Raw genomic sequence first — 6073 nt, forward strand, 5'->3', positions numbered from 1 at the left:
GATCTTATGTATAGAAAATCTTAAGGAACACACACACACGCACACAAATTATTAGAGCTAATAAGTTCAAGTAGATTGCAAGATATAAGATCAATATATAAAATACAGTTGTATTTCTATACACTAGCGATGAAGAATCCAAAACTGAAATTAAGAAAACAATTCCATTTACAGGAGCATCAAAAAGAATAAACAATGTGTGGATCCAAGATGGTGGAGTAGATAAACACTGTGCCTGCGTCCCTCCGTGAACACATTGAAATTACAATTAAATTATAGAACAATCAACCTGGAGAACCATCTGAAGTCCAACCCAACAGAAGTCCTACAATTAAAAATATAAAGAAGAAGCTACGTCAAAACTGGTAGGAGGGGTAGAGATGCAGAATGGAAATCAAACCTCTGTGTGTTGGAATCAGGAGGGACATCTTGGCCACCGAGGTTTCCTCCCTGGAAGAGCGAGGGACCAGAACCTTACACCAGACTCCTGAGCATGGAATTCTGGTGCCAGGAAGAGGAGCCCCCCACAACATCAGGCTGTGAAAAACAGTGGAGATTCCGACCATCTGGGTGGAACGGAAGGCTTCAGGAAACCCAGACGGACTCTTAAATGGCCGGCGCACAGACTCACTCGCTTGCAGGCACTCACCCTGGGCTCTAATGGAGGGACGGTGACTCAAGGATGTCAGAGGCATACTGGGGACAGACCAACGTGAGGGTTGGGAGACAGTCACTATTTTCCCTGTGAAGGATCTTTCTCCTGTGCAGCCAGCAGGCAGGCGCCATCTTTTCCTGTGTTGAGCCCTCCCCTCCAGGGCCAAATCTAAATCTGATTGGTCTGGTGAGCGCCACAGGGACACTGCCCACCCAACTTCCTCAATGCCCGAGGCACTTTCTCTGTGAGCAGCCAGCCCAGCCCACATTACACTCCTTGGAGGACTATCCTCAGTGACTAGCCTCAATGTGTTGAGACTTTTGCTAAATTGCTCCAGGCTCAGTACCGGCACCAAACCAGAATTTACACAACTCTTCCCACTCTAGTGACTCTCTGAGACCCTGCTTCAACCAACGAGGCTCTAACAGCAGCTGAACCTTAAGGGAGCCGGCAGGTAGCAGAAGGTCTCGGGGTGTCCTGGCTTTTTATGGGGAGCTACCCCAGGCTCAGTACTGGTGGCAGACATCCTTAGACATCCTTAGTTCATTCACAGTGTGGCCTCAGCCCCACACCTCCACACACCTCCTGGTTTAGCACAGATAGCGAGCAACTGCAGATCGCTTTGTAGCTGCTACAAGGTAGCAGGTAGCCCTCAGCAGGTCACAGGCAGTGGGTGACCTGGGCCTGCACCCAAGAGATCTTATCCATTCAGCCCTACTATGTCTTTTTTTTTTTTTTTTAATTTTATTGGGGAATATTGTGTTTCTCCAGGGCCTATCAGCTCCAAGTCATTATCCTTCAATCCAGTTGTGGAGGGCGCAGCTCAGCAACAAGTCCAGTTGCCATTTTCGATCTTTAGTTGCCGGGGACACAGCCCACCATCCAATGTGGGAATTGAACCAGCAACCTTGTTGTTGAGAGCTCACGCTCTATTCAACTGAGCCACCTTGCTGCCCTTTTGGAAGCTCAGCGGCAGCTCATTGTCTTCAATCTAATTGTAGAGGGCGCAGCTTACTGGCCCATGTGGGAATTGAACCAGCAACACTGTTGTTCAGAGCTTGCACTCTAACCAGCTGAGCCATCCAGCTGCCCACCCTCCTATGTCTTTTGAGTGGATCATTTAATCCAATTAAGAAGACTTAAATAAATAAAAAGACATTTTAGTCCACAAAGTTAATATTGTTAAGATAGCAATACTCCGCAAACTGATCTATAGTTTTAACTCAATCCCCATCAAAATCTCAGCTAGTTTTTTTAATTTTTTAATTTTTTTCATTTTAGAAATGGACAAGTTGGTTCTCAAATTCATAGGAAAATGTAAGAGATCTATAATAGGCAAAAAAAAATTGGAAAAGAAAAATGGAGGACTTACACTTCCTGATTTTACAACATGTTACAAAGCTACAGTAATGAAGATTATTTGGTTCTGGCATAAGGATAGACTTACAGATCAGTGGAATTGAGAGAACAGAAATAAATCTACACATCTATAATAAATTGATTTTCCCCAAGATAATTCAATGGGAAAAAATAGTTTTTCAACAAATGGTGCTGGAATAAGTGGATATCCATATGTTAAAAAAATGAAGTTGGACCCCTCTTTGTATGAATGGATATACAAAAAATAACTCAAAATGGACTAGACACCTAAATGTAAAAGCTAAAACTATAAAACAATTATAAGAAAAAACATAGATGTAACTCTTCATGACCTTGTATTAGGTAATGATTTCTTAAGAATGACACCTAAAGCATAAGCCACAAAAGAAAAATAACTAAACTTCGTCAAACTTAAAAATGTTTGTTCTTCAGAGGACACTATCAAGAAAGAGAAAAGACAAGCCACAGAATGTGAGAAAATATTTGCAAATTATATATCTAATAAGAATCTAGTATCCAGAATATTTAAAGGACTTTTAAAACTCAGTAATAAAAAGGAAAATATCCCAATTAATAAGTGGGCAAAGGACTTGAAGAAATAGTTTTTTCTCCAAAGGAGAAATGTAACTTGCCAATAAACACATGAAAATTTACTTTACATTACTTAACATTATTACTTAACATTATTAGTCATTAGGAGAATGCAAAGCAAAACCACAGTGAAGGAATACTTCATACCCACTAGGATGGCTATAATAAAAGAAAAACTAGACAATAACAAGTGTTATTGAGAATGTTGAGAAGTAGAACACATACACAGCTAGTGGGAATGTAAAATGTTGCAGCTGCTTTGGAAAATAGTTTGATAGTTCCTGAAAATGTTAAGCATAGAGTTATCATATGACCCATATATTCTACTTCTAGTCATATATCCAAGAGAACTGAAAACATACAAGTTCAGACAATTAAGTTTGCAAACTTGTTGCAATGCTGTTGCTAACCTTTTTTGATATCAGAGGGATTATTCATTATGAAGTTGTGCCAACTGGATAAACAGTTAACCAAGTTTACTATTTGGAAGTGCTGAAAAGGCTGCATGAAAAAGTTAGATGATCTGAATTTTCACCAAAAATTCATGGCTCTTGCATCACGACAATGCACCAACTCACACGGCACTGTCTATGAGGGAGTTTTTAGCCAGTAAACAAATAACTGTATTGGAACACCCTTCCTAATCACCTGATCTGTCCCCCAATGAGTTCTTTCTTTACCTGAAGATAAAGGAAATATTAAAAGGAAGACATTTTGATAACATTCAGGACATCAAGGATAATACGACAACTCTGATGGCCATTCCAGAAAAAGAGTTCCAAAATTGCTTTGAAGGGTGGACTAGGCGCTGGCATCGGTGCATAGCTTCCCAAGGGAAGTTCTTCGAAAGTGACCGTAGTGATATTCAGCAATGAGGTATGTAGCACTTTTTCTAGGATGAGTTTGCGAACTTAATTGTCAGACTCATATGTTCAGGTAGAAACTTTTACATGAATGTTCACAGAAGCATTATTCATAGTAGCCCAAAATCGGAAACAACCCAAATGTCCATCAACTGATGAATGGATGAACAAAATATGGTACATCCACACACTGTGATATTATTCGGCCATAAAATGGAATGAAGTACTGACACTTGCTACCTACCACACGAACCTTGAAAACATTATACTGAATGGAAGAAGCCAAACACAAAAGGCACCACATTATACGATTCTGTTTATAAATAATGTCCAAAACAGGCAAAGCCATAGAAAAAGAAAGTAGAGGAGTGGTTGCCTCGGGCTAAGGGGAGAGACGAATGGAGAATGACTTGCCTAATGGATACGGAATTTGTTTTGGTGGGGGGGGTGATGAAAACATTCTGGAATTAGATAATGGTGATAGGTGTACAATCTGAATATACTAAAAAACCACTCACTTGTACACTTTAAAGAAGTGAATTTTATGGTATATAAATCATATCTCAATGAAAGAGAGAGAGAACAAACACACAGGTAGAACTTTGCACAGCAAATATTGAGTGGCTGTTTAATCCTTCAGGGAACATTAAGAACTTAGATTATCTAGAGGGAATAAAACAGATTTTATTCCACTTTAAATTCTTTCTAAGGGCTATCTTATGGCGATTTTGCACTATCTTCTTATGAAGTTATATATTAATTACAGCGGGATTTATAGAGAAATGTCTGGAAGGTTGTTCTCTGAAATGTTAACAGTGGTTGCCTCTGGGAGATGGAGATGGTATCTTGTGTGGGTTTAAATGTATTCTTAGGCTTTTATGTATCCCTTACAGCTTCTATAAGCATATTTATCAACTTCGTAATTAGTAAAATCCATAAAGCTCCTTTTTCTGGCAAAAAAACAACAACAACAAAACTTGGCTATGTTGAGAAAACACTGATAATTTTTAAAATTCTTTCTACCGATAAGAAACCAGTACCATTTTGCTAGTTGCTCCCAAGGGAGGAAAAATGTCCAAGTAGCTAAGTGATCACAATTCAACAATTATTTTTTGAACACCGAATAAGGCTCCGTGCTAAGACAGGGCGTATGAGAGAGAAGGACGTTTAGGGTATGGTTCCTGCAGCCAAGAGTCTTTTGATGTAGTAAAGGATCTCAGATGTGTAAATAAATAACTGAAAGCAAGACAGAACAGAAGTCTAGCACAGAGACACCTGACAGATGCTGCAGAGTCCCTGAGGAAGCTGTGATTCGCCACCAATGGATTAAAAAAGACAGGACAGCCTTAGAGTTTAGTCTGGAGGCTGAGTTGGATTTCACTGTGTAGAAGAAAAGGGAGGGGCCAGAGCAAAGGGAAAGGCATTGCTAAGCCCTGCCCACCTTTCCTGCCCCATCCCTCACATCAGAGGCCCTAGGCTTCCTGGGCTGCTCATATTTCTGGGCACAGACCTCCAGTTTCACACCTTTGTGCTGTTGTTCACTTGGAATGCCTTTCCCTCCCTCATTACCTCGCTCACTCCTGCTGTTCTCTGAGACTCTGGTTCCTGTCACTCTTCCAAGAATTCTCCTTGACTGAGCGGATTGAGTTCAAGGCCTCCCACCTGTGCTCTGACAGCATTGTGTCTGTCTCCACTGTCACACTCTACACCCTGCATTGTAATGATCTGTTGGGTATTTGTTTCCTCTGCCAGATTGTAAGCTCGGGTGAAGGAGGGGCTGGGCGCCTGGCACAGAGCGCTGGTGTTCCCTAAGCCTGTAAGTGAATGGAACACATGCTGTGGCGAGGCTGGGGAGAAGGGATGGAAGCCATAGCTCTGTGTGCCCAGCACATTCCCTGTTCCCTTCTCCTAGGAGCCCACCCTGCCCTTCTGGCCACAGAGTTGGGCCGGCGATGCCAGCAGAGCCAGTCATCGCACCACATTCCCCAGACACCGTGATTGGCCCAGGGAGGCAGGTAGCCCAAGCCGGGCCAATCAGAGCCCCTCCCCCAGTGCAACTGGGAGGAGACTCGCTTTCAATTGAGGAACTAGGCTGACAGTGGCCATATTCCTCGCCACGCAGAGATGAGAGGAAAGCAGAAATGGCATGATGGGAATTACTGAGGGTTTTGGAGACTCTGGTTCCAATCCTTGAGCTTCCCAGAGCTGGGCTGGTTCAGACAGGTCTTTCTTCATTAGTTATCCTAAGCTGGGACCTTTCAATAAATACCCTTGTGGGTATAAGCTAGTCAGGTTGTATTTCCCTCAATTAAAAGAATATCCCCGTCTAGTGTTGGGATCCTCAGTAAGACATAGCTGGAAAGATCGGCGGAGGTCAGACCGGGCAGGATTTTAAATCCCATAGGAGGGGGTTTGGCTTTTATATTTTAGGTGGAGTGATGGGGAGTCAGAGCCTTATGAGAAAACACCAGCAACATGTAAGTTTTGAATTAGAGGGAGAGGCAAGATGGGAGGCCAGCTGGAAATGCAAACTAAAACTATCCCCATATATCACAGAGGTCTAGGAGAAAGAAGATTGAATAAA

This window comes from Rhinolophus sinicus, chromosome 16 (genome assembly GCF_057876585.1).
Source record: "Rhinolophus sinicus isolate RSI-liver-muscle chromosome 16, RSI-T2T, whole genome shotgun sequence".
In the NCBI taxonomy this organism is placed as follows: Eukaryota; Metazoa; Chordata; class Mammalia; order Chiroptera; family Rhinolophidae; genus Rhinolophus; species Rhinolophus sinicus.